General features: G+C 46.5%; 1 long non-coding RNA gene across 1 annotated transcript; it reads right to left on the bottom strand.

The window, feature by feature from the left end:
- LOC143819911 (uncharacterized) lies at nt 1–27,276 on the bottom strand. The gene is made up of 3 exons (XR_013225147.1): nt 27,202–27,276; nt 16,870–17,021; nt 1–183 (listed from the first exon to the last, which is right to left on the bottom strand). It is a non-coding gene; the product is annotated as an uncharacterized LOC143819911 (long non-coding RNA).

The following is a 27,276-nucleotide window of genomic DNA, read 5'->3' on the forward strand; positions in this document are numbered from 1 at the left end:
TAGTGTTTTTAAAGGAACATGGAACAAGGATCATCTTGGTCAAGGAAACTATTGCATCTTGAGGTTTCCTTTTTCAGTCCTCACATGTCCACCTGGCTGTTCTTTGATTTGCTGGCCTCTTTACACTGAAGCACATTTTTCATTGGAGTTTCCACATTCATAATTATTCCTCTCAGTCTTCAGCTGCAAGAAGACAAACTGGTGTTTCATGACTTTGGGGAGTTAATCATATGGTAGGCAAAACATCAGGAAAAATTATAATGAATGAAGCTATACACAGTTGAGGGAAACAGATGCTGGTGTTATAAAATGTTCCCATCATAAATTCTGAAAATTTCACTGTATTCACGAGCAAAAAGCTTTTTTTAATGCATAAACACTCAATTAATTTAAGGTAATATTATATACTATAAAGATTCAAAACTGCATAGCGTCGAAAAGTAGAATTCTAGTTATGGCTTTCAAAAAGTGCAGTCCCCGTGTCCCTGAACTTCCTGAGAAGATTAAGTTTGGCCTTCTGAATTTGAAGAGAATATGTAGCCATCTGACTATGTCATGATTCATTCATGGAATGACATATATGTAGTATATCAAAAATGATTCAAAATGGAATTCCACAGGCATGTAAAGTCAAATCAAATATTCATTTATTCTTCTAGCAGTCAATTCTCATTTGAACACAATCAGAACAGGTTCCCGGGTTACTCAATCTCCAGTATTCCCTGTCTTCTTCAGTGATTATGAGACTACAAAATACAAGTACATACATAACTTAAAGTTCATTTCTAAGGTCCTTAACATATATGTAATGCAGTATACAAACCAGCATTTACCATCTCAATGTGCCTTCCAATGTTTTCAAGTTACAGCGTATCGGTTATCACCTTGGCTCTCAGCTCATCAAATTCTGGAATCTTTATTATGAAAGTTATAGGAGTGTGTAGCATGGCCAGGAGATCCCAGGGTTGTCTGGCAGCCAGGCAGGAGATTGGGAGGTCATTTGCCTTGGAGGTCTCCCATCCAAAAACTAGCCAGGGTCAACCCTACTTAGCTTCCAAGATCAGATAAGATTGCGCTTGCCTGGGCTACCCAGGCGAGAGAACGCCTTGCCAGTGGAGGGTGAAATACCATTCATAGTACTGTTTGGTGGAACATCAACTGGTCTGCTCTATGAGCCTCAGGGTTTGGCAGAAGACTTCCCCAAGGCAACCTGCCTTCCCTGCCTTTGCTCCAAGTGGCTTCAGAAACATTTTTTTAAAGCAAACAAACACACACAATGCCAGGCGACCCCTCCCCCCCGAAGTGTCATCTGACCACTCTAGGAATCACTGGAAAAGCAGGGATTGTAATGCAATGTAATAAATAGTAGAATGTACAGCAATTTTGAATGTAGTTCTCTGGCCTGGGGACAGGGGAGATATACACTTGCATAGTCAGACACCCCGCCCCAGAGAAAAGGATGTCATAAAATTACCTACACATTTGAGAAAAAAACAGACGGAACTTAGCAACAGGGCCTCAGTTAATGATTCTCAGCATTCCACAATTAAGAAGGGCACATCTGCCTGTCGATCTCCGATTTTGGCATATTTATTTCCTTCACTATGTTTCTCCCCAGAATTAAGCCCAAACAGATGGTGGCCATATAAAATAAGCTTGTTATTTCAGTTTGGTGCTGGCCTCTGTTGAGTACCGTTTATTATGCTGATGCTAATTTGCTGCACACCTTCTACCAATATGGATGGACTGGTCACTTCCAGTTCAATGTACCTGAAGAAGTGTGCGTGCACACAAAGGGTTATGCCTCAACTGAAACACTGTTGGTCTTAAAGGGGGCCCTTGGACTCAATCGTTATTCTGGGAAATCAAGTGTTTTTCCGGAGAGTCCCAGGGAGATGTGTTACCCCTAGAACGGACAGCAGGTTGCCACTCTCCATATCTTCGTCTTCCCAGACTCCCTCCAGTTGCTCGGCAACCCCAAGAGGGCAGAAGCCCGCCCGAGAGAGAGCCACTTGTTGGAACATGCAAGATGTATAGTGTGAAGAAAATGATGTGAAGAATATCCTGCAGTGGGAAGGATATGTGTAGACGGTGTAGTGGTTAACAGGGGCAGCTTCTAATCTGGTGAGTCAGGTTTGATTCCCAGCTCCTCCTCCACATGCAGCCAGCTGGGTGACCTTGGGCTCGCCACAGCACTGATAAAGCTGTTCTGACCAAACAGTAATCTCTCAGTGGGGAGAGGAAAGGGAAGGCGAATGTAAGCCGCTTTGAGACTCCTTCAGGTAGAGAAAAGCGGCATATAAGAACCAACTCTTCTTCCTCTTCTTCTGTCTCACAGAGCCAGCGAGAGGGCTTTGGAGCCCAAAGGGAAGAGAATCCTCCCCCACCCCACCCCTCGGCCCCTTCCCTTTGGCCCCCAAAGCCCTCTCACTACCTCTCTGAAGTGTCGAGAGGGTTTTAGGGGCCAAGGGAAAAGGAATCCTCCCCCCACCTGTTGCCTGGGGAGCGTCCAGTGGCAATCTGACAAAATGGCAGCAGAGAGCCCCTGGCTGGCTGGGTGGGCAGAACCATCCAAGGCAGAACCCACTCGCTGCCCACTTAGGTCTTAGCACATTATTACTAACAGCAAGCCTGCTGTTACAGATGAATTGTGTGAACTGCCACGAGACATTTGAGAGTGGTGGTATATAAATATAAAAATAAATAAATAAATAAACAAACAGATAAATAAACAAACAAATAAGTAAATATAAAGCATTAACAGTTAATATATAAATATACACACATATTATATATTATACTAGAATTAAAGCCCATTGTAGCTGATACAACAGGCACTAGCGGGGGGGGGGGGAATAGCAAAGAGAAAGGGAGGTAGAAAGAAAGAGAGTGACTAAGATGGAGACAACTTGGCAGTGGGAAGAGGAAGGGGAGGGGTTGTCCAGTCCGTAAGGGCATGGGGTTGAATGTGTGTTGTGTGGGAGGTTGTGGTGGCGTGGTGCCAAATGAGGGTGTGGGTGTGGAGATATGGGTGCCAGGATTAATTTAAGCATTTTAAAGTCCCACAGGTTTCAAAGGGAGAGACATAAGGACAACTGTTCTTGTGTGCCAACTGAAGAGAGTTCTGTTTCCCAAAGGTATTGTCTGCTAGCGGACAGCAATGTCTCTTTGAAGGGTTCTAGTGCCCCATCAGGCTAGCTTTTACCTCCAAGCCACTGAAAAAGCTGAGAGAACTATATATGTCAGAGCTGGAAAAGAGGAGATGGCTATGGTCTTCAAATACTTGAAGAGGTCTCACAGAAGAAGACAAAGACCTTAGAACTTGAGTGGCCATCCTGAGAAACAAGAGAAGTGGTCATACAATGAAACAAATTACAGGAGTGATCATTAGACTGCCTTCAGACACATAATGGTAACTGGACACATACTGAATCAGATGACCTAGCTTTTGTCAAAACCCCATTAACACAAGCTTTTGCTATTTTCTTTCTTGTACCTAGTCTGTCATCTTTTCATTTGCCTTAAAGTCCTTTTGATCTCTTGCTATTCATGGTTGCAGGTTTGAAAGTAGCTCGTTTGGTGCCTCTGAGATTCTGGCCTTTGGGTCATTTGGTGCTGTGGGGACTATGGGAACAGTGGAGGCACCAGCTTTTGCTTTTGGTGCTCCAAGGGGCATCTGGACAATATCAAGTCCAAATGGGTGATTGGTGGGGAGTGATGGGGGCAGAGGTTAATAAGGGTCAATTCTTCCCAGGGAGATCAGTCTTCTCAAGAACTTAGAGATGCCACATCATTGTTTCTTCAATAAAGAAATTTTCTTCAACAAAATTCTGCTTGAGAGCAATCGGGGGAAACCTCACAGCTTTGGATTTCTTGCACTGAGCATAAAGTTAGACTAGATGGTTGATAATTACTAAGGCAAGAACCAAATTTATCCATGGAAATGCTCCATTTCAAGACCCCTGAACATTGGACCATGCTCCAAAAACATATTCTGGACCTTTGTATGGTTCATAGAATCATAGAATCACAGAGTTGGAAGGGATCTCATGGGTAATCTAGTCCAACCCCCTGCACTATGCAGGACACTCACATCCCAATCGCTCATCTACTGTAACCTGCCAACCCTTTGCCTTCACAGAATCAGCCTCTCCGTCAGATGGCTATCTAGCCTCTTTTTAAAAATTTCCAAAGATGGAGAACCCACCACCTCCCGAGGAAGCCTGTTCCACTGAGAAACCGCTCTATCTGTCAGGAGCTTCTTCCGGATGTTTAATGGAATTTCTTTGGAATTAATTTCATCCCATTAGTTCTGGTCTGTCCCTCTGGGGCAAGAGAGAACAATTCTGCTCCATCCTCTATATGGCACCCTTTAAAAAAATACTTGAAGATGGTTATCAGATCCCCTCTCAGTCATCTCCTCTCTAGGCTAAACAGACCAAGCTCCCCCAACCTTTCTTCATATGTCTTGGTCTCCAAACCCCTCACCATCTTTGTTGCCTGTCAGGATCAGTCCCTGCTCTCTGCCATGCTTGACATTCAGTGAACCTGCCATGCTTAACTTTCAGTGAACCTAAGTGACTCCATCTTGAGATGCTGTGCCTTTTCAGAAATGTTCCCATGTAACCATGCCTGTAGTTTTCCTTTGATTCCCCCTTTCTTTGATCCTTGCATTTTCACACTGCATAGTCTCCCCGCTGTGAAACAATGTTGCCCAGTTCCTGTAAACATCTTATCAGCTAGCCCGAGGCACCGGCCTGACGAAGGCCGTGCTAACTTCAACACCTTGGCAGGAATCCTGGGATGGCACCTGTGTGAGGGGACCCCCCTCCCTTGGGAACGCTCGGGTTAGGGCGGGAGAATTGTATTGATAACTGCTTGCTGTCCTAGTATCGAACAGTCTTGACTTAGAATGTTATAGTGACGATCTAATTCCAATTAAAGCTTTCTTACTATAGAAGTTTGTTTGTGAGTTTTGTCGGCGCTTGACTCCTCTGGACACGTTCCAGTTTGTCAACATCCCTCTTCAACTGGGGTGCCCAAAACTGAACACAGTACTCCAAGTGAGGCCGAACCAGAGCAGAGTAAAGAGGTACCATTTCCTCCCATGATCTGGACACGATATTCCGTTTGATAAAGCCCAAAATCCCATTTGCCTGTTTAGCCACTGAATCACACTGCTGACTCATGTTCAATGTATGGTCTACTAAGACTCCCGTGTTGTGTTACGTTTTTGCCACATTGATTACTATTTCCCTCACAAGAGAAGACTGAGGAGAAATAGGAGTTAAGCAGTTCAGTTTGGGGTTCAGCCCGTTAAACCCTCCATTTCACTAACATTTGACAAGCGTGCACATCTGCTGTCAGCCCCAAATGGCTAGTAGCCATTTTTGCAGTCTGTTTCCCTGCCCCCCACTTGTAAGCAGGAGGGGGTGAAAGTGATTGCTGAAATGGCTCACAGTCATTTTAGTGGTTCCTTTCACGGTTGGAGGGGGGGGGGATTAAAGGAACCGGCCTAAACTGGTTCATTTTGGGGGTTTGAGCTAGATTTGGTTCTGGTGTCTGGTTCATGAAAACCCCGAACCCCAAACTGAACCAGTATTTTCCAGTTCGTGCCCATCCGTAATAATTATCCTTTCAGCTTCAGTACTGTAGGGCTCTTTAATGTTATTCACAAATGTTGCGGCCTCTGGCATCTTAAATTTTATTCCAGGTACCACTTTTCAGATAAATATGGGCTAGCCCTGTGAAGATTAGTGCATGGGTAAGTAAAGTTGGTTTGCCCAGTCTGAGTAAAATACACTTGTCTGTATTTTTATTTTTAAGGTGGTTAGAATTGGGCTGGGAGAAGAGGCGAGGTAAATTTGGGGGGTTGCAGCTGGCAAGCAGAAGCTGTCTTCCTGGGCTTAAGAGTTAAAGCTGCTGTTTTTTGATTGATGCTCCTTTGGTCATAGCACAGCCTGCCTATATAGCAACCCTTGTACATTTTATAAATACATAAAAAGTATTGAGGAAAGCATGATATATTTTTGTCCTGAAATGAAGAGACCCTTTACATAGCTTACTATATTTTCATCACCCTCAGGGAAATGAACTTCATTAAAAAGAACTCCTCTCTGAATATCCAGTAATAAAGAGAGCTGCCTCATGTGATATTCTTGCAAATTGTGGACTTGATCCAACCAACGTTGACCACTTTTATGCCCTACTTACTTTAATGGGAAGTTAAGCACATGCTTAGCCCACATCTGGCAATGAAATCAATGAAACGTGTGTTTAAATTTTTGGCTGGATTGTGTCCTAAATTTAAATATGCCTCCAGAAATTTCAAGCTGTTGCTTTCTTTTTAAATGGGTGCTCCAGTGACTGTAACCCTTTTTGCTTGGAGTCCCAGACCCGGAAAATGGTGCTGGATTTCACACATAGTGTTCTGCAGTGACCTGTGCTGTTGCCAATGCCTATTAGTTTATATGTCAGATGACCTTCAACTGCAATCAAGGGCTATTTAGGGTTAAGTGTACCTCAGATTGTGGATGATATTTCTTTGAATAACCCACTAGAAGTGGCAGCATTTGTACTTGACCAGTATCTAGATGCTGTGTTCAAATGGGAGAGGGATAGACTAATAGAATCCTAGAGTGGGAAGAGGCCATCCAGGCCATCTAGCTCCACCCCCTGCTCAGTGCAGGATCAGCCTCAAGGTCCATTCCGCACAGCTGGTTGAAATCTGTAATCAGCGTTGAATATTCTATCGCTATGTTTAGTAGCGTTCCATTGCCATTTCACACCTGTCCCAAAACTCAATTTTCCTAGCGGGACCGTTTCTCCTCCAGCATTCCTCACCTACTTCTGGTTCTTGCCGAGGAGCAATGAAAACGCCACAAACCTCCCTCGCCCCCCCCCCCCCACAACGAGCCTGCCAATCAACCGGACAACCAATCAGCCTCGGCTAGCCACGCAAAGCCCGCCTCCCCGCTCCTTTTAAAAAAACAAACACTGAAGTAATCATTGCAACGCAATTTCATTTGTTCACAGAGGCATTGTTTATCCGTCATAGCTCCGTCTTCAAGTTTTGATAGTTTCATAGCGCAAACTTATATTTAGAGACTGCTGTGCAAATCTTCCCAAACTGCAGCTCAGAAGCAAAGAGGTGATGCTTTGGGGCCAAAAGATTTGTCAGCAAAAGGGAAAATTTATGCCTTGGAGAGTTGATTCCAGCTGTGGTCTCTGCCCTTCCCTGGCAGTTAACTTGTCTGGATCTGGCAACCTCACCCCCCCCATCCCCTTCTAGCACCAGGGTGGGGGGGGGGAACCTGTAGTTTCCAGCCATTCACAAACAAAAAACAAGGGGGGGTATTTTGCTGGAGTTCTACATGCACACCCCCCCCCCAATGAGAAAGAACAAAAAAATAAAATGTGACAAACACTCTCACATAAAAAGCAAGGGGGCAGCCAGATAATTGAAAGGGTTCTGAAGAGACTTGCAAGAATGTGTTGCTACTCAGCATTCTCAATTTTTAAAAAACACCCGCCTCCCGTCCCCGGAAGCCATGGAGGTGGGAGCAGGGGAGGGACATATCCATAGCAATATGAGTACTAATGACCCCTCCTTACTGTATCTTGGTGGGTGATTGCGACATCTGTCGGGATTTTGACCAGTTTTCCCGATTTCCCTGCTTCCGCAACAAATCGGTAGATGGAGCAAAACTGACACGGGGGGGGGGGGGGGAGGCTAACCGCGTTGTCTGAAACCATGATTTTAAAGCGTCTGATCTGGTAAGGATTTTGCTGAAATTCCCTCGTGCGAAATGGCCCCAAGCATCCAGGAGAAGGATCTGTCCAGCTGCTGCTGTCAGTGAAAGGGAGCTCACCACCTCCTTAGGCAGTCGATTCCACTGCTGAACTAACCTGACTGTGAATTTTTTTCTTGGTATCTAACTGATATTGTTCTCCACATAGTTTAAACCCCTTTACTTCGGGTCTTCTCCTCTGCTGCCAACAGGAACCTTTCCCTGCCCTCCTCCACATGACAACTGTTCAAATCCTTAAAGAGAGCCATCCTGTCCCCTCTCAACATCCTCTTCTCCAGGCTGAACATTCCCAAGTCCCTCTGCCTTTCCTCACAGGGCTTGGTCCTCAGGAGCTGGATCTTCCTCATTGCTCTCCTCTGAACCTTCTCAATTTTGTCCACGTCCTTTTTGAAGTGAAGCCTCCAGAACTGCACACAGGACTCCAAGAGGGGTCTGACCAATGCGGTATACACTGTGATTTTAATGTGATGCCTCTGTTGACACAATCCAGGACTGCATTTGCCTTCTTTGCCACCACGTCACACCATCTGCTCATATTTAGGTTACAGTCCACAAGTACCCCAAGTTCACATTCACACACACTGCTACCCAGAAGTATATCTCCCGTCCGGTGTACATGCTTCTTGTTTTTGTGATTCTGATGTAGAAATATAAACTTCTTCTTATTGAATTTCATCTTGTTCTCATTTGCCCACTTTTCAAGTATGTTAAGATCTCGTTGAACTCTCTACCTACTGGGGTGTTTTCTACTCCTCCCAATTTGGTGTCACCCTCAAGTTTAATGAGAGTCCCCCTACCCCGGTTGGAGAAATCATGAATGCTCGGCATGGTCAGCAGCAAAAGGGAACATGATCGCCAAAGGATCTGCTGGCTCGACATGATAAAAGCCGACGCAGGGATGACCATGGACCAACTGAAAGAGACGCGTGGCAAAGACTTTCCTATAGAAAGGTTTGTGTGTTCCTGTTGCTTTGGGTTTTTCACTCTGTTCCACATGCTTTGCTCCCTCTAGTGGTTGATTCCATATTGTTTCACTCTATGTCTGGCATAAACATCTGCAGGGTGATATGCCAGCCAAAGCAATGTAATATCAAGGGGATCTAAGAGCTAAGATCTTCCAAGAGCTTGATGAATGAAAGTCTATGGGATTAAAGTAAGAACATTCCTCATCCAGAAAAGCAGAAGGGAAGGAGCAAAAGATAGCCATCCCTGAAGAAGAAACTCCTAAAGAACTCTTAGGGTGATTCCACACCAGCAGTGATACTCTTGGGTGCTGCCAGTGCATTGTGGTGGAGCAGCATCTCCACTGTTTATTGTGTCCCCGTGGGCCTGGGGTCAGTGTACCTGAGGGGCCGCCTCTCTGCCTACGCCCCTCAAAGAGCTCTGCATCCCACCATTACCAACTGGCTAGTGATCCCAGTCCTCAAGGAAGTCTGCTGGACCTCAACCAGGGCTAGAGCCTTCTCTGCCCTGGCCCCCACCTGGTAGAACGAGCTCCCAGAAGACATCAAGGCCCTAATGGAACTAAAACAGTTCCTCTGCCAGGGATTTGGTTCAGGTCATCCAAAGCCAAACAACCACGACTGGGACCCCCATCCTCCCTTCCTTGTACTCATACGCTGACCAATCATGGGATGTTAGATTGTTTACTGTTATTGTTTGAATGTTATCTTCTCTGTTTATTGCTGTTATTATTATTACTGTTACCTTTAATATAGTCACAGAGTTTGATGTACTGTTCTTTGTTTTTCATTCCATGTGAACTGCTCTGAACCTTAGGGTATACAAGTGTAATAAAACAAACATTTGTGTATTTATCTGTCATGCTGTTCTGGGGAGATCACCCTATTTAGGGTCCAGGAATTGTCTCCAGCAGATTTTTCAAAAACGGTATGATGGGTCTCGTCCTTGACTTTAGACTAAGGCTTCAGGTTTATGAAGGCTGCTCCTGATAAGAAATTAAGAAATTTCTTAAGAATTTCTTAAGACATTCATGTTCAAAGGCTGTTACAGCCTCCCATCTGTCTGATCCTGTGTAGTTTAGGCCCCACCACATGCACTGTCACAGGAAATTTCATGGAAAGGGGAGATGAAAAAACCCCTTTTGTACTCTAAGAAAGTTTCCTTAATAATTATTCATCCAGATTCCCTACTGTCTATTCAGAGTTTTAGGACATTTAGGATTGAGACCCCCGTAAACAGCACACGCTGTATTGTTTCTACACGTCTTTGATCTTGCTGAAGTCTTATTGATTCTCGTTAAATGAAACAGGAGCCCAAAGGGAGGGCAACAGACTACTCTTTGGTTTAATTATTGAAGCAGTGTAGTTAAATATTACTACGAAAACATACAGCGGTATGAATCCTGTGGAATTTTATCTGCGTAGAGGCCATGATTAGCTGTATTGCTGTGATGTCATCCAACACCTGTGAACATTCTAATTGTGGAAGGAATTAAATTGTTGACGATCTAATGTTCCCCAAAGGAAAGACTAGACCAAAGGTGGGCAAACTGTGGCATTCCAGATGTCAATGGACTACAATTCCCATGAGCCCCTGCCAGCATTTGCTGGCAGGGGCTCATGGGAATTGTAGTCCATTGAGATCTGGAGGGCCACAGTTTGCCCACCCCTGGACTAGACAGATGGGAAGCCATCCCATGGGAGAAGGATCCTAAACAACCAATGGTAGATACGTCTGACCTGGCTCAGGCATGGAGTTGGGCAAGCCACTGCTCCGGTGATTTGAATCGGGGCTGATCCCCAGGGAGAGAACTTGCCCACAGAACTCAGGGACGAAGATCAGGGTGGCTCGGAGGCTGGGAGTGAGGAGTGTTTGGTCCAACCCCACAGGCCCCAACATGGGGGTGGGGAGACATCACAGACATCACAACCTGAACCCAACTGACCCCCCCCCATGGGTTCTGTTTGAAAACTTCTATTGCATTGCTAATTGTTATGCCATTGTTTATCAGTACTGTTACTGCTATGATTATTATTATGGTTATAATGTACTCCCATATGTTTTATGTAAACTGCCCTGAACCTTATGGGAGGGCGGTATCTTTAAACCGCCCAGGGAGCGGTATTCATATTTTTGACTAAGTGGGTGGAGAGTGGGTGGGGCCGGTCCGGGTGAGGGCCCAATCGGAAGGTGTGAAGCCTCAGCGATGCTGCGGGTGTACTGCGCGGCCTGGGGGATGGCTGCGCAGCTGATTGGGGAAGAGGGGCGAGGATCCCTTCCCCCCCAGGCTGCCAAGCGAACGGCTGTGCTTTGCGGTCTGGGGGGAAGCCGCAGTGGCATGGATGGGGGGGCCAGGAATGCCACCTCATGCCGATGGGAGGGGGCCCCTTTCAAAGCCCATTCTTATGAACAGGCTTTGAAGCTAGCAGAAATATAATAAACTAACAGTTCACCATAACGGCACAGGTAGGCTAGGTGAGTTGGTTGGATAGCTTGGGTGCCTTGACCCCTTGGCGTGTTTCTGGACTATGTTTGAAAGATGATTTGGTCTTGGTGTCGGGATGACTCTGAGTGTGCGCCCACCGGCAATGGAAAAAGGTGGCACAAATGTATATCTGTTGCCAGAGTTGCCATCCTCAGGTAGTGAAGAAAGGGATAATGTAATTTTATACTGAGACAATGCAAGTAGACTTCATTAGAGAGAGAGGCCACTTGTAAAAATATTTTCTATCCTGCATTACAATAACTCACTATAATCAAATCATCTTCAAAATGTAAAATAGCAAGCCCTAAATTTAACACCACTCTGATTTAAGTTTATTCTCAGCAATTAAAATTGGACATCAGTCCTTAATCTGCTAACACTTGAGTGGATTAGTCGACCAATTCAGTCCAAAAAGCTCCTTGTTGTCCTAGTAATTTGATGGTCCTTAAAATGAAGCCACAGAAATGGTAGAAATGGGGGGGAAACTTAGAATTTGAGATGAAAAAAGAAAGAAAAACATTCAGAATAAATTCATCAGCATTTACGGCAAGTGGGCCGGCTCCTTCCCTTTGAAAAATCTTCCAGGACTACAAATCACTGCGTCTGACAACTTTTTAATTCTTCAAGACTTCACAGTATCCTTCTTAAGTGTTTTGTTTTAAATAGTGAAGTCTTAATAGAGGGACTCATAATAAGCTTCTGTGGGATTTGGACTTTATCCCATAAGCGAAAGGAAGACCTCATAACTCAAAGAGTGATGAAGCCACAAGAGAGTTATGAAGGTTTTCCACACTGGTAGGATTAATTCCATATTCCACAGATGCCCATTATATAATAGAGTTGCTCTCTGTTTATACTGCAGCGAGGCAAAAAAGCATTTTTATTAGATTAAAATGTCAGAGTTCAATATAAATGTTTTAGTCAGAAGCATAAAGAACCGGTTCTTTGTGATGTCATAAGGCATCCTGGATGTGGTGGTGCAGTTAATGGAAGGCCCTCAGATGAAAGGGGGTGGGCTTCATAGACATGGGGTGACTGATGATTCTCCCTCTGTGTCCCAAGCCATTGCTCTTAGCTGGTGGAAGAAATTAATCCTGATGGCCAAAGATTTTTAAAGTTGTGGCTTGGGTGTCCTTTATTAATATGAATGTCAGCGGTACATTGAATAGAGACCACCTATAACGCCCGCTCCTCTGCTGATCCTTCTATGATACAACTCTATCTTTTCCGTTCACCTCCCTTACTAATGCATACTATATAATGAGGTCCAATGTGGAGAAGGTTTTGCCCTTCCCCAAATGCCTCAACAAGCCTTTGATCAAGGAGAGCGGGTAGGCATTGGTCATGGAAATAGCACTCAAAACATGCATAACTGCAATGTGCCATCCTTCTTTTTTGGAGAGTATTATATTACTAGCTTCAAAGCCTGTTCCTAAGAATGGGCCTTGACAGGGTCCCCTCCCCTGGCCCACAGCCAGGATGATTAAGGTGGCTTTGGGCCGCAGGTCACAGCCAGATCACAGCGGGGGCCAACCAGCTCTTTAGCAGGGCCAGGACAGAGCTCCTTAGCAGGCAGGCAGTAGGCCGGGAGGCCCTTGTTAGCAGGCCCAGACTAGCAGGCCAAGAGGCCCTCGTTAGCAGGCCCTCCACCATGACCCTTTGCCCAGGGCCCTCTCCCCTTAGCTGCTGCTGGCTCCAGGCACTGAGGTGCATCTGAGAGCAAAGAGGCTAGAGTCCAGGGACGGAGGGCGGGAGCTGCAGGGGCAGGGCCAATCCGGGCTGCACCCAGATTGGCCCTATTCCAACTTGGACAGCGGGACACCTTCCATCCCCCAGGCTGTTTCACAAAGATATAGAGAAACCATATGATATGATATTAATATATTGCCTTCCCTTGCAGCTCAAGGCAGTTTACATTTGAACTAGTGATACATCATTTGTAATCCAATCCAAAGGAAAAACATTATAATTGTGAACGTATAACATTACCAACGGCATTACATGGAAAAGTAGAACATTTAACCTGTTTAATTCCTAAAACTGCACCGTGGGTTGGTTCTTCATCTACAGGTTGCAGTTTGTGGAGGAGGGGACCCCTGTGGGCTCTAATTTGGTGGAGTTGGCTCATTGGCCTCGACCAATGGAATGGTGGAAGAGCTCTAGTTTGCAGAAGAAGAAGAAGAAGAAGAAGAAGAAGAAGAAGAAGAAGAAGAAGAAGAAGAAGAAGAGTTGGTTCTTATATGCCACTTTTCTCTACCCGAAGGAATCTCAAAGTGGGTTACAGTCGCCTTCCCTTTCCTCTCCCCACAACAGACACCCTGTGAGGGAGGGGAGGCTGAGAGAGCCCTGATATTATTGCTTGGTCACAACAGCTTTATCAGTGCTGTGAAGAGCCCAAGGTCAACCAACTAGCTGCATGTGGGGGAGTACAGAATTGAACCCGGATTACCAGATTAGAAGTCCACACTGCATTGAGCAGGGGGTTGGAGTAGATGGCCCGAATGGCCCCTTCCAACTCTATGATTCTATGATTCTATGACTCCTAACTACTACACCAAGCTGGCTATCAAAAATTAAATAAAAACAAAACATCAAAAATTAGTTCCTGCAGGGCCCTGATTTCTTCTGGGATGTCATTGCACCAAGTGGGGGCCAGAATGGAGAAAACCCTAGCCCTGCTCGAGGCCAAAAGCCCTTCCCTGGGGCAAGGGAACACCAGCTTGTTGGTGTTTATAGAGGATAGTACTCTGGGGGGTATATGTAGAGAGACGGTCCCTCAGGTACTCAGGGCTAAGGTCGCATATGGCCTTGAAGGTAGTTAAGTCTGATCCAGTATTCAATTGGTAGCCAGTGCCCCTGTTGGAGCATGGGTGGGATGTGGGCCCTCTATGATGTTCCCGCGAGAACCCTGGCCGCTGCATTCTGCACCAGTTGTAGTTTCCGGATCAGGGATAAGGGTAGGCCCACGTAGAATGAGTTGCAGAAATCCAGTCTAGAGGTGACCATCGCCTGGATCACTGTTGTTCAGTATTCTGGGGCCAGGTAGGGTGCTAGTAGCTTGGCTACTAGAGGATTAGTCAGGGGTGGTGGACCCAAACTAGGCTGCCGGGGTAAGTAGCACTGTTGTGGGACATTCTCCTGATATCTGTTTGGTCCTCAGGTCATTGCCTCAGCTGTGCAGAGCTGGAACAGGAGGGTGACTGGTGAAGGATATTAAATATTGTTTGACTTGTGGTAATCTCTCAATATCCTGAAAGTAAGCAGAATGCCTGGTATGGCTGGTGAGCACAGCAGGTTGAGTGCATGCAGTGAGAAAACAATAAACAATGAAAGGCACGTTCACCAAGGTAGTACTTAAGTAATATAGTAACTATTTATTAGGGAACTTAATTCTACATTTGTTGTTGTTGTTCGGTGCAAAGTCATGTCCGACCTATCGTGACCCCATGGACAATGATCCTCCAGGCAGTTCTACATACTTAGAGGTAAAGAGAAGGTTCTTATATTAATCGAAATAGCTGGATGAAGGAGATGCTTGGGGCTTCTCTGCTCCGTGATGCTGCAGGGTAGAGGAACAGAGGAGAAGAGAAGGACTCAGGAAACAGGAAATTACCCTCTAGGGAAGGTCCGTGAGATCAGAAGGTGAGAGGTCAGTGTTCCTATCTATCTCCCTAACTCTATGGTGAAGAGAGTTCCTGTTTGAGTCTCAACTCAGGAGAAATTGCACAGAGAGCCAGTTCCAACAACTGGCCCTGGCAACTGCTGGCTTCCCTGCAGCAGGAATCTTCTCTGGGCACTCTGCAAGGAAATGCCTGGTGGCTCTGCGGGTGGTGGTGCTCCCTGTGTGAACTCTGGCTTCCCTCCTGGGTGAGACACAGCTCTCTGGCTCCCTCCAGCCTTAGAACCTGCTGGCTTGGCCTTCCAGCTTTGGCACTGCTTGGCTAGCTTTACTTGTTGGACCCAATTCTTCACCTCACTGGCAAGAAGAAGAGTTGGTTTTTATACCCTCCTTTTGACTGGCTGAAGGAGTCTCAAAGCGGTTTACAATTGCCTTCCCTTTCCTCTCCCCACAACAGACGCCCTATGAGGCAGATGAGGCCAAGAGAGCTTCTGACAGGACTGTTTTGTCAGAACAGCTCTGTCAGGGCTGTGATGAGACCAAAGTCACCCAGCTGGCTGAATGGAGAGGGGCAGGGGATCAAACATGGCTCACAAGATTAAAAGCTGCCACTAAAAGCACACCACAGTGTACACTAGAGTGTGAGGTTTATTTTGCATGACAGCCCATCAAAGAATCTCAAGGTTCAAACCCTCTTTGAAGAATTGGACCATGGTTGCCTGGTCCAGTCTCAGACCTTACTTGCAAGATAGTGGAAGTCCCCAGTGGACTGGACCACAGGCCAGATCCCTTGCTTCAGCCACTGCAGCTGATCCTTTGTCCTCTCCTCTTGGAAAGGGTCTTCAAAGTGCCCCTGCAGCATCCATATAAAAAAGATCCACTAGCCAGTCTACAGCCTATTCCTCCAGATAGGCTTCAACATAGCACACTCAGCTGGCATCTATCTTGAAGGCACAATAGATTCTCTGCTGCCTCCCAGCTTCCAAGAGATGGCGCATACTCCCAGTTGTTGTTCTAGAAGGGGTAGAGGTGGGGGGATTGGCCCAGGCTGCCCCTGGCTGACTGGCCTGCTTCCCAACTGGGGTGTCCCAGTCCACACCAGCCTCCCACCAGCAGTTGGTCATCACCCCCCGCCCCCCATGAAGGCAACTCTGTGGCTCCATCTCCAGCCAGATGGTCTCTTCATCCACACCAACAGTGTGCCCCCAGCACCTTCAACTCCCAATGTCTTCACACGGTTGACTGACCTGGCCCTGCTGTTGGCCTGCATGCCATTGGGCCAGTCATCCGGTAGTTTGGGGTCTGGGGTCTATCTGCCATCATGGATTGCATGGTCCGAGGCACACATCAGGATCAAGGTTCAGTCACGTTCCAGTTGGTTTCCCCAATAAGCAGGTTCTTGGTTGCAGGTCTCTTGAATAAGGGTGCATGAAACAGGCACATGAAAACTCTTTGCTGGAATGGAGGGCAACAAGCAGTAACCCAAATTTGAGATGCTCCCATTCACCTTCCTTCAGCATCTCTTGGTGCCCAAACCCCCTGGTGCATTTCTACGCGGCTAGGCTGCTATTCAAAGTCATGAAAGATAGCAAAACAGGCCCCGAAGAGACATATGGAATGGAACAGCCAGCCTCTCCAGAGTCACAAATAACACCACTTACCCCACCCAGTCACCCCTGGGACCCTGGTCAAGCAAAGCCAGCAGAAGCAACTTTTAAACAGGATGAAATCATCACAACCAATATCAGATCAAAGCATCAATGTGGCATGGACGGAAACACAATCTCAGCCTGGCAGAAACATGTGAGGTGACAACATTTCTCAAACTAGCCTGGGGAAGCTTGTAGAGCCAGAGGGCCAATCCTGGCAGCTGACAACCTTTCATTAATGTTTTTAAAATAAAAGAATAAATAAAACTATCAACATAGTCATCACATGTGGTGGGAGGGAGTGGAAGCAGTCAATATGTGAACTGAGGTCTGGATCCCCACCATATTCAAACCTTTATCCTCCTGGTTTATCTAGTCAGGGTATCTCTCAGAAGCAGCTCTCTTCCAACTCCCTGGAGTAATCGTTCCGTGTGCAGAGCGTTAAGCTGAGACATCCAATGGGGGAGGGGCTCCATCCCCTCAATATATTCTTCCTGGCAATGAAAGGGATGAAATCAGCAGTGTCAAAGAGGCCGGATCCTTGCCAAAAGCTTCATTCATACTTAGTTTCATTTCAACGAAAACCTTGTAATGGAGGATGGTTCCTCCATCTCTCTCAGCCCGGCACAAAGACCTTTTGTGAAAAGCAACCGAGGGCATTTGGCAATTTCATATTTTGCTAAGTCCCCGTGGATTCATAACTTTCCTGCTTCAGTAACTTTCACTTCTCCCACACCACAGACGCCCAAATCATTGGACCACCTAAGCTTATTATATGTTACCATTAAACTCCCGTCTTTTCCTTTGCTTCCTAAGCACTTCCCATGCTCCACATTCCTCCTTATAACTTTAAACATCCTGCAAAGGGCCAGAATGTTACACCTCAGACTACGAGGCCATTTCTTTTACATAAGGAAAGCCCAGACCTTCAACCAAAGAATCCCCTCCTCTTTTGAAGATCACTGTAGCAGCAAGCACAGACAAAGGTGAAATATTTGCAAAGTATTTGTGTTGGAATCTATATCCATATCTATATCTATCTGGCAGTATTCATGTAATAAAAATGGCAAATGTACAAATGATGAGACCAGACAAGGCAGGGATACTGCATATAAAAAGACAATTTTACTAGCTAAACAGGATAGGGGAAACTGGAAGACAAAGCAAGAAAATGCATAGCGTCCTGCAGCTCATTCAGGAGCTCTATATCTTAGCTGTTACATGGTGAAGATTCAAGAGGGATCTGACTCTCTGCCTAAAGCAAATCTCTTCTCAAGCAAAGGGAGAAAGGAGAAAGCTTCTCTTCCTGCTAATCTTGTGGAGGTGACAAACCTGAGTCAGATAAGGGCCCCAGCAAGACAAATCTGCCTATCTTAACAGACTGCTTGACCCCCTCTGCCTGTCCCCACTAGCAGCAACTGTAAACAAACAGTTTAACCCTTTGATTGAGTCTGTGGCTGGCTCTTGCTAAGAGACAAAGTCTAAGCATTTGCTGAAGGAAATAGGGCAGAAACGGACATTATCTCAGAAGAAGCAGGTTCCCAAGGTTTAGCCGAGCGTCTTTTTCGTTCCATTCTTACTCTCACTATTGTCAATGAGGATCCTGGAACAGTAGAAAGAATTATACAAAATAATTCCAAGGATTGATTTCAGACGCCTGTAGAGGGCCCCTGCTGGCCCTCAGGGTACAATCCAGGGAAATTCCTAAGTCCTGCCAGCCGAGGAACTCTGCAGCCGCTCACCTTGTGTCCCTGTAGGCAGGGCTGGCCCTAAGAGAAACAGTGCGCTGGGTGAAGAGGGCCTCCCCTGGGTCAGCTTTGCAATAATGCTGAGTTGTGTGGCTTGTGAAAGACTACAAACCCTAGCAGTGTAACATGGCTAAGTCCCTCCTGGGAACCAGTGATGGGGGGGGGGACTTACTGGGAGCAGAAGGGAGGCCCATTGGATTGGAACTATGTTACCCACTTCCCATGTGATCCAGAAGTTACATCATCACTTACAGCAGTGGTCCCCAACCTTTTTATCACCGGGGACCACTCAACGCCTTTTACTGAGGCCCGGTGGGGGGGGGGGTAGTTTACTCCTCTACTCTCAACCACTGCCCTAACGCTCTCTGATCGCTCTGGTAATGTTTAAACATCCCTTCAAAATAAGATACAGACACGCCACAACAATGAAGTGTGTTGTAAAGGGCTGGGGGGGGGATGAAGTAAAGGGCCGGGGGGGGAGAAGGTGTCCTTCGGGGACCACCTTCAATTAGTTGAAGGACCACATGTGGTCCGTGGCCCACAGGTTGGGGATCGCTAACTTACAGGATGGCAGACAAAGATCTGGCATTTGGGCAAAAACTGTATGGCAAATTCGGCTGTCATCAGTTCTGGGTCACATGGATAGTGATAGAGACATGTATCTGTACATTGGATGGATCTCCCTCTTTGGGGGGGAAAGTTGTTCCCCCCTGCCATTCTGCTGAGGTGGCAAGGAGATGGGGCCTGGCAGTGACGGACCCCCACCACCACTTGGGGTTCTGGCAATCATAGTAACTATCAATGATAGAAGGGATACAGAGTTACACAAAATAAAATATTGCATTTTTACACCATTCCAGTAAATTGAAACATACATGATAATAATAATAATAATAATAATAATAATAATAATAATAATAATAATAATAATAATAATAATACAAACTATGGGGAAAACCCGTTCTATTAATAAGTAATTATATTTATTTACTTTATTTATTTATGTTGAGAATTATTTGCCACTGCCCTTCGTGAAGCCAGCTTGTGGCGGTTTGCAATCTTAATAAAAGTTACAATAAACAGACAATAAAACCCGAATTTAAAACCCCACAATATCACCCCCATAAAATTAACAGGAGTCACCAAACAGATGTTCCTGACAGGCCTTGGACTTTATATTCCAAGTAGTTGGAGGATAGAATAACAAGGTGGAAACATCTACAAAAATTAGGGAAGAGGAAGGGGAGGGGGGGACACAATGATCTTGCAAGCCCTAGCCCCGACCCAACGCTTGGTGGAAGAGCTCTGTCCTGCAGGCCCTGTGGAACTGTGACAGTTCAGTCAGGGCCCTCAGCTTGTACAGGAGCTCATTCCACCAGGTAGGGGCCAGGACCCATAAGGCCCTGGCCCTGGTCAAGGCCAGACGTACTTCATGAGGGCTGGGGGTCACTGTGTTCCAGGGCCAGACAGGGTGCTCATAGCCTCCCTTGATGCAAGTGACAAACATTGTGCTACTCTAGTGATCTGTGACTCTATAGATGAGGAGGCATCAAAGATCACTCCCAAGATCCTGGGCGAGGGTGAGATCTCTGATTGCACGCCTTCCAGGCAGGGGAGCCAAGCTGCCTGACTTGACCTTTTATGACCCAGCCACAGGCCCTCCGTCTTGAAAGGGTGGAGTTTTAGGCCACTCTGCTTGAGCCAGAACATCACTGCTTTCAAGCATCCGGCAAATGTTTGTGTGCACGGGCGCATGTGTGTGTGTGTGTGTGGGGGGGGGGGGTCAGGCCATCCCTCCATCAAGAGAAAGAGCTGGGTGTCACCAGCCCATATCTCTGGATCAGCTGGGCCAGAGGGTGCATGAAGATGTTGAACAATGTGGGGGAGAAAATCGTGCCCTCTGGTTCTCCACACTAGGGTTGTGCGCTTCAGCCACTGAAGTGGCAGTTCAGGTCCGAAGCAGCCAGTGCCGCGGTGCGGGGAAAGCGGTGGTGTCGGCCTGCCAGTTGGCACATGCATGCAGGTGCAGAGCTCTGTGCTTGTGTGCGCTGACTGGTGCGCCACCACCGGTGCTGCCCCCCACACACACCATGGTGATGGCCACTTCAGGATTGAACGGCCATTTTGGCGGCCAAAGTGCACAACCCTACTCCACCCCCTGTGTGTCCATTTCTGGAGAAAGAAGATCAGCCATTTGAGGGCTGCCCCTTGAATCCCAGTCAGGCAAGGCAGTGGGCTAGCAACTCCTTGGTCAACTGCATCAATCACAGCTGACAGATTAACATCATGGGAACTGCTGACCCGCCTCTAAACAGCTGATGCCTGGATTGACAATAACAGACACAGTTAAAAATACAGCATCTGCAAAAAACAAGCAGCCAACGACTCAAGCTCTTCTCATTCTTAAAGGCACAGAACAGTCAATAGTTCATCAGGTAATGTTTGTTGTCATCAGTTGTTATCTGCATATTTCTAAACTGGTTTAAAGTTGTCTGTAATAATAAAATAACTGAGGGCAAGGATTTATATTATATCAAATCATACCAAGATAAAATATGTAGCTTTCACTAACTGCAACTAGAAAAATATTGTATACTAGAAATCAAGCCTAATGGGTGCTAGCAGGCAGTTGGGTGGGTGCGGGGGGGGGGCCCTGGAGGGAGGGGAGGGAGGAATGCAGGCAGGCAGGCACAGAGTAAGGGAGAAGGAGAGAGAGAATGGGGTGGGAGAGAGAGGAAGTGAGAGAGAGAGAAGTGGAGAAAGCAGAGTAAGCAATGTGAGCTAGAATGGGGGAGAGGCAGAAAAGAAATGGATGGATGGGAACGAGAAAGGAGATTAAGGGATGGGTGGATGGGTGGAGAGAAGGAAGGGAAAAAGGAATAAAGGCAGAAAGACAGAAAGAGAAGGGAGAGGGGGAGAAAGAGGCAGAAAGGTGAGAGAGAAAGGAAGGAAGGAAGGAAGGAAGGAAGGAAGGTAGGTACAATGTAAAGGGAGGGGGGAAGGGTCCGCTGGGTGGGTGAGGGGGGCCAGTTGTGTGGGGGGCCATGGGGGAAGAGTTTGGGGTAGAGATGGGTGGGTGTTTGGGGGGGAGTGGCGGCGGAGGGCGGGCGCGGGGCAGAGAGATAGAGAAAGGAAGGATGGCAGGAAAGGCAAAGGAAAGGGGGAAAGGAGAGTGGGGGGGGTGAGGAGGTGTAGGGCCTGCTGGGCATGTGAGGGGGGCCCGAGATGTGAGTGGGTGTGAGGCGGGTGGAAGCAAAGGAAGCCCCCCGAGGTCATATAGCTGGGCAGGGGATCATGGGGGAGGTGGACGGGTGTGGGAGGGTTCCCCCGGCCCGGGAAGCACAGCGACACTTGCAGCATGCTCCCCAGGTCCGCGGGAGGGTGGGGTATCATCAGGGAAGGGGAGGGGGATGGGATGGCAGGGTTCCTCTGGGGCAGGGGTCTGCGACCTACCTTGTAGGCAGACAGCCGCATAATGGTGGCAGGTGCCCAAAGGCGGCCGAGTTGGGGGGGCAGGTCAGGAGGTACTGTGTGCCTTGCCCCCTGACTGACAAGCGGAGGGGCTACTCATCAGGCGCTTTGTGCCTGGCGACTGGGCCCTCCGCTTGTCACTCCGTGGGCAAGGGGCCAATGGGTCCCCTTGCCCATCACGGACACTGCCCACCCCTACCCCCCTTAGCCTTTTATTTATACCGCTTCCGCAGAGTGGTTACAGATTTACTTTGTCTATATACTGCAAAAGAGGTCACATATAAATACTGACAATTATCTGCTAAGAGTTGAGACATCTTAGATACATAGAAATTCAGAAATGCTGATAGTCCAACAATGAAGACAATTGTACCTTTAAGAATGAAGTGAAACGGAGCATTTTGTTGCTGGGTTTTTTTGCTGCCGTTATTGTGTATCCTAGGGCAGTGGTCCCCAACCTTTTTATCACCAGGGACTGGTCAACGCTTGACAATTTTACTGAGGCCCTGCGAGGGGGGGAGGGTGTAGCCTTTTGCCGAGGGACATCGCTGCTGCTGCCTGAGCCCCTGCTCTCCTTGCTTTCCCACTGGTGCCCCTGACTTCCTGTCGCCCACTGGGGGGCGCTGCCAGCAGTAGCTGCACAGTGCCGCGCCAAGGGGGAGCCCCAGCCATGGCGGCCACTGGAGAGCACCAAAGGTGAGCCGGCGGCAGAGTGGCAGGGCAGCCCCCGAGGCAGCAGCCGGGGAGGAGACAAGGAGGAGTTGCGGCCCGGTACCGACTGATCCACGGACCGGCACTGTTCTAGGGAGTAATGCTATTAAGGTTTGGATATTAGTGTCTAATATACCAGGCTGGTTTGTCTTGAATACTTGGAGCTTTATAATACCCTCTATAAACAGAATTTTTTTCAGAATAATTTAAATTAGGAATTGCCTGCTCTGGTTCAACTCTGTGTTCACACCCTTCCTCCATTTGTCTTCCCTGTGTTCTGGGAGTAGAGGCAGGTGGCCTTGAGTATGATGTGTTCATTTACACTGGATTCCCAAGGGGGGGGATGGCTGATGGGTTATATGCAGGATCTATATTGCTTTGGGCTGGTTCTGGCTAGCTATTGTACTGGTTTACTTGATTGCTTAATAAACTTGATCTTTTGATTCAAGTCAAAGCTTTGTAAATTGGGGAGGTGGACTAAGATCGTGTCACATTAAGTTGGCAAGCTTCTGCACCAGACGTGGGCTGTTCACAGAAGTGACCAAGAGAAACGCGGGAGATGCGTGAGTCCCCTCCACCTCCTCCAATAATTTCCTCAGGGACATTGGACCCCTTGAACTGATCTGTGGAGATTCTATCCTCCAGAACTCCAGGCCTGGACAATGCCCACCCATCATTCTTTGTTACTTTTCTTTCTCTCTCTCTCTCTTTACCCCCCATTTTTCTATTTTTTGCTTTTTAATGGATTGACCTTCAGTACTCTGACAGAGGATTACCTAACAACGTTACGTGTTGATGTTGTTGGACTGAATGGACCGTAAATTAAAACCCCCTTCCAATTTGCTGAACTTGAAACTGCCTATTAAAAATTAAGTGATAGACTTTTCTTCTAAGGGCATGTAAAATGAGAACTCCAGGGAGGAGGGGCTAAGCAGGAGATGGCAATTATTTGTAAAGGTTTAGATTTGTTTTTAGTTCTTTACCTACGTGGATATTCTGTAGCTGATAGTCCAACACTACTTATTGTGAGAAACTGAATGAGACTTGGATATGACATGTAAACCAAGAAGCGATTTAGCATAGAGCTCTTCAGGGGGCAGGTCCAGAAAGGGAGGAAGTTCAGTCCTCGCATTGACTTGCGGTGGCCAGTTTAGCCAGATCATAGAGACCAAAGGTGTTGGTGGCCAGAAAAGCAGGAAGTAAAAGAAGAGTTTATTGTCTGCTTTTGCTTTTAATACTTCTTTTGGATGCCTTGGATTATAATTAAAGCACAACATACTTAAACTTTGGGCAGCTGTTGGATTTATTTGCTTTTGAAGAGGACATCCCATTCTGGATTACAAATTAAAGTGCACCACTTCTAAACCTTCAGGTGGGTGTTGGGAACAACTCATAGTCTCATTTGTTTCCTGGAGACTATTAACTATCAGAGTTTGCCTGGTCATCTTCTAAATAAGGGTTTTCAAGTTCCTTATAAGCAACTATATTACTGATTTATGGCAACAATTTAAATACTAATTTTCATTAACACAGAAGCTGTTTTTTATTTTTTACCACTTATTCTTATAGAAGAATTATATAGTACTTGTATCTTATGTAAATCCATTTTTAATCTGTGGTTTAAGCATGGGTATATATTGTATTTTATTATAGCTAAGTATAAAGGATAATCCAACAAATGAATTTACATAACTGATCTCTTACTGAGATTGATGGTAATAATTCTGCTTTCTTTCTTTCTTTCTTTTTGGATCTAATACACATATGATGATGTATTGATTAATTCCCAGTTAATGAATTTGGTCTATTAACTTTCTATTGAATGTATTGGAATTTCTAATATTGATCTTGATATTTGATTGAGTACATAACATGATGGTTTTAAACTAATGTCAGCTAATTTAAGACATTTTGCAAAATCTCCAAAAAAGAAATGGTTGGAAGACCCACTGTATTACTAGAGCACCAAGAAGGATATGGCTCATAAAAAGAGCTGCAGGCCCTGTCAGAACTTTCTGAATTCTGCAGAAACCTCACAGCATTCTCCCACCTCCATCACCCACAACAGTTGGCATCTGACATCTCAATAACTGACTGAGCCACTGTGAACCATGCGTCACCTCCAGATTAGACTTCTCTAACTTGACCTATGCAGGGCTGCCCTTGAAAATGCTCCTGAATCTTCAATTGGTCCAAAATGCAGCACTCTGGGTCCTTAGTGGGACCTAATGGTGAGCACACCTGTGCTCTCCCAGGTACACATTGGAGACCAAATCAGATTCAAAGCTGATGTTCAAAGCCTTGAACAATCTATAGCAGGGGTAGTCAACCTGTGGTCCTCCAGATGTTCATGAACGACAATTCCCATGAGCCGCTGCCAGCAAACGCTGGCAGGGGCTCATGGAAATTGTAGTTCATGAACATCTGGAGGACCACAGGTTGACTACCCATGGTCTATAGCAGTGGTCCCCAACCTTTATTAGGCTGGGGACCGGCAGGGCATCGGGCCGCGCCCGCGCATTGAGCCGCACCCGGCCACGCCCGCGGATCGGCCCGCGCCCGCGAGCCACGCCCGCGGATTGGGCCGCGTGGGCGCGGCCTGCACGGGCGCAGCCCGGCCCTGATTCCCGCCCTCCCGCAGTAAGTAGCTTCCCGGGCCGCAAGCTTGCGGCCTAGGAAGTTTTTTACTGCGGGGGGGGCGGGGAGAGGGAGCTGCGGCCCGGCGCCATGGCCTTCGCGGCCCGGCGCCGGGCCGCGGCCCGCAGGTTGGGGACCACTGGTCTATAGGATTGCCTCTTCCACTATACCCCCATAAGATCACGAAAATCGACCAGCCAAAATCTAATCAGGATCCCCGGACCCAAAGAAATAAAACTACACTTGGCCGCAGCCTGGTGAAAAGCTCTCCCTGTGAGATCAGGGCCTTCCAGGGCCTTCAACAGGACCTGCAAGACAGAGCTCATTGAGGACAGGAAATAACATCACGAAGATGCTGGCCTCCCGGCTGGAGAATCCACCTCCCTCCACCAATTGAAACCCCAACCAACCCTCAGTTGTCAAAAACATTAAGATGATTCTAAAACCTAACTATTTAATTTTAAATAGTACTATATATTATTGTTCTCATTTTATCGATGTTACCTTCCCTGAGTCTGTTAAGAAGCGTGGGCTATAAAAATACATTTTCTTATATAATAAAGATGGCCTATGTAACAACAACTAGTATGTTTTTACAGTGAAAATTATAATTAAAATGACCATTTGAAGCCCAAAGACATCAGTGGATTGAGAAAGGCGTAACTCTTCTTAAAAACTGACACGGGATGAGATCAGCCTGGTTTTGAATAAACTCAGTAAGTCACTATGTAGATTAATGAGCACTGTAATATTCTTATTATTAACAACAGGGATGATAATGACCCATGATGATGTAAGATGAACAGGATTAGGACTCAAGGGAGGGTCTGTGGCTCAGTGGTAGAGCATCTGCTTGGGCTGCAGAAGGTCCCAGGTTCAATCCCCAGCAACTCCCATCCAACAGGGGATGGGAAAGACTGAGACCCTGAGACCCTGGACAGCGGCTTCCAGTCTGAGCAGACAATGCTGACCTTGATGGTCTGGTTCAGAACAAGGCAGCTACAGGTGAGATGTCCATTCAGGGGAGGGTCTGCTAGAGCAGGGGTAGTCAACCTGTGGTCCTCCAGATGTTCATGGACTACAATTCCCATAAGCACCTGTCAGCATTTGCCAGCATCTGGAGGACCACAGGTTGACTACCCCTGTGCTAGAACACTTGCCTGCAAGGTAGCTTCATGTGTGAAAATGGGAGGCAATTTGGAGCCAGTGACATAAAAGCATTCCAGGTTAGTTACTCCTGTTTAACATGTCTGGAAATAATGAAAGAGTAAGACACATCTGTTCTCTTGCAGCCTACTGTATGTATATATATACATACAGTTGTGTCACCAACCTAGTCACTGAAGAGTGCAACAGCCATAAACACTAACTGCTGGAGGGGGGGGGCTCATTGCACCCCCCCTGCCATGAGCATGCATATCAGTTTCCGTGTAACTGTTACCACTATGGAATAATGTGATATAACAATAAAAAGAAATTAAACTCTCCACTTGGGAAAATACAAGGAAGGTGAGGTTTCCTGTCCAAATAGCTTTCCGTGTAGGGTGGATGAAGGATTTCATCTGGTCAAATATTAAGCACATTCCTGCTCTCTCCCTGGCTTGTAGCTAGTAAATAGTTAATTGTTCTCCTTTTATAGGCAGCGTTATTCATTACCTTTGACTATAAAAGCGTAACAATCTTAGCCAGCTCCCATTTACAATTCAATTGCTTCTTTTCCCAGAAGTGCTTTAAAATGTACAATACTCAAGCACCTGTATTTTGGTAAGACTGGAGGAAAACACAGGGAAAAAGTTATGTCCAATACAAGGCCAAGTTTGATGTATCAAATTCGCCTGCTGTGTAAAATTAGCACATGTTGGACTCTTCATTGGCTGAAATGAGAGCAAAATGGCGCCAACTTGCACTAGGGAAAATGTTTCAGTACTGTGATTTTTCTTTTTGGTTGTTTGTTTGAATGAGGGGAAACTAACAGACAAAAAAGAAAAACCACTGCAAAATTTAGGGCTCCCCCCATAAAAAAAGAACAAAAGACAAAAACAAACCACATATCAGAGAGCTACTACTGATCCCCTCCCCCCATGTAGTAGAAAACATGCATAATTACGGAGATGTTTCCAAGCTAGGGTACTGGGAATCCAGTGAAGTTCGAGTTTCAAAGATCTTCTTGCAGACTGTATGA

This window comes from Paroedura picta, chromosome 10, assembly GCF_049243985.1.
Source record: "Paroedura picta isolate Pp20150507F chromosome 10, Ppicta_v3.0, whole genome shotgun sequence".
Taxonomy (NCBI): domain Eukaryota; kingdom Metazoa; phylum Chordata; class Lepidosauria; order Squamata; family Gekkonidae; genus Paroedura; species Paroedura picta.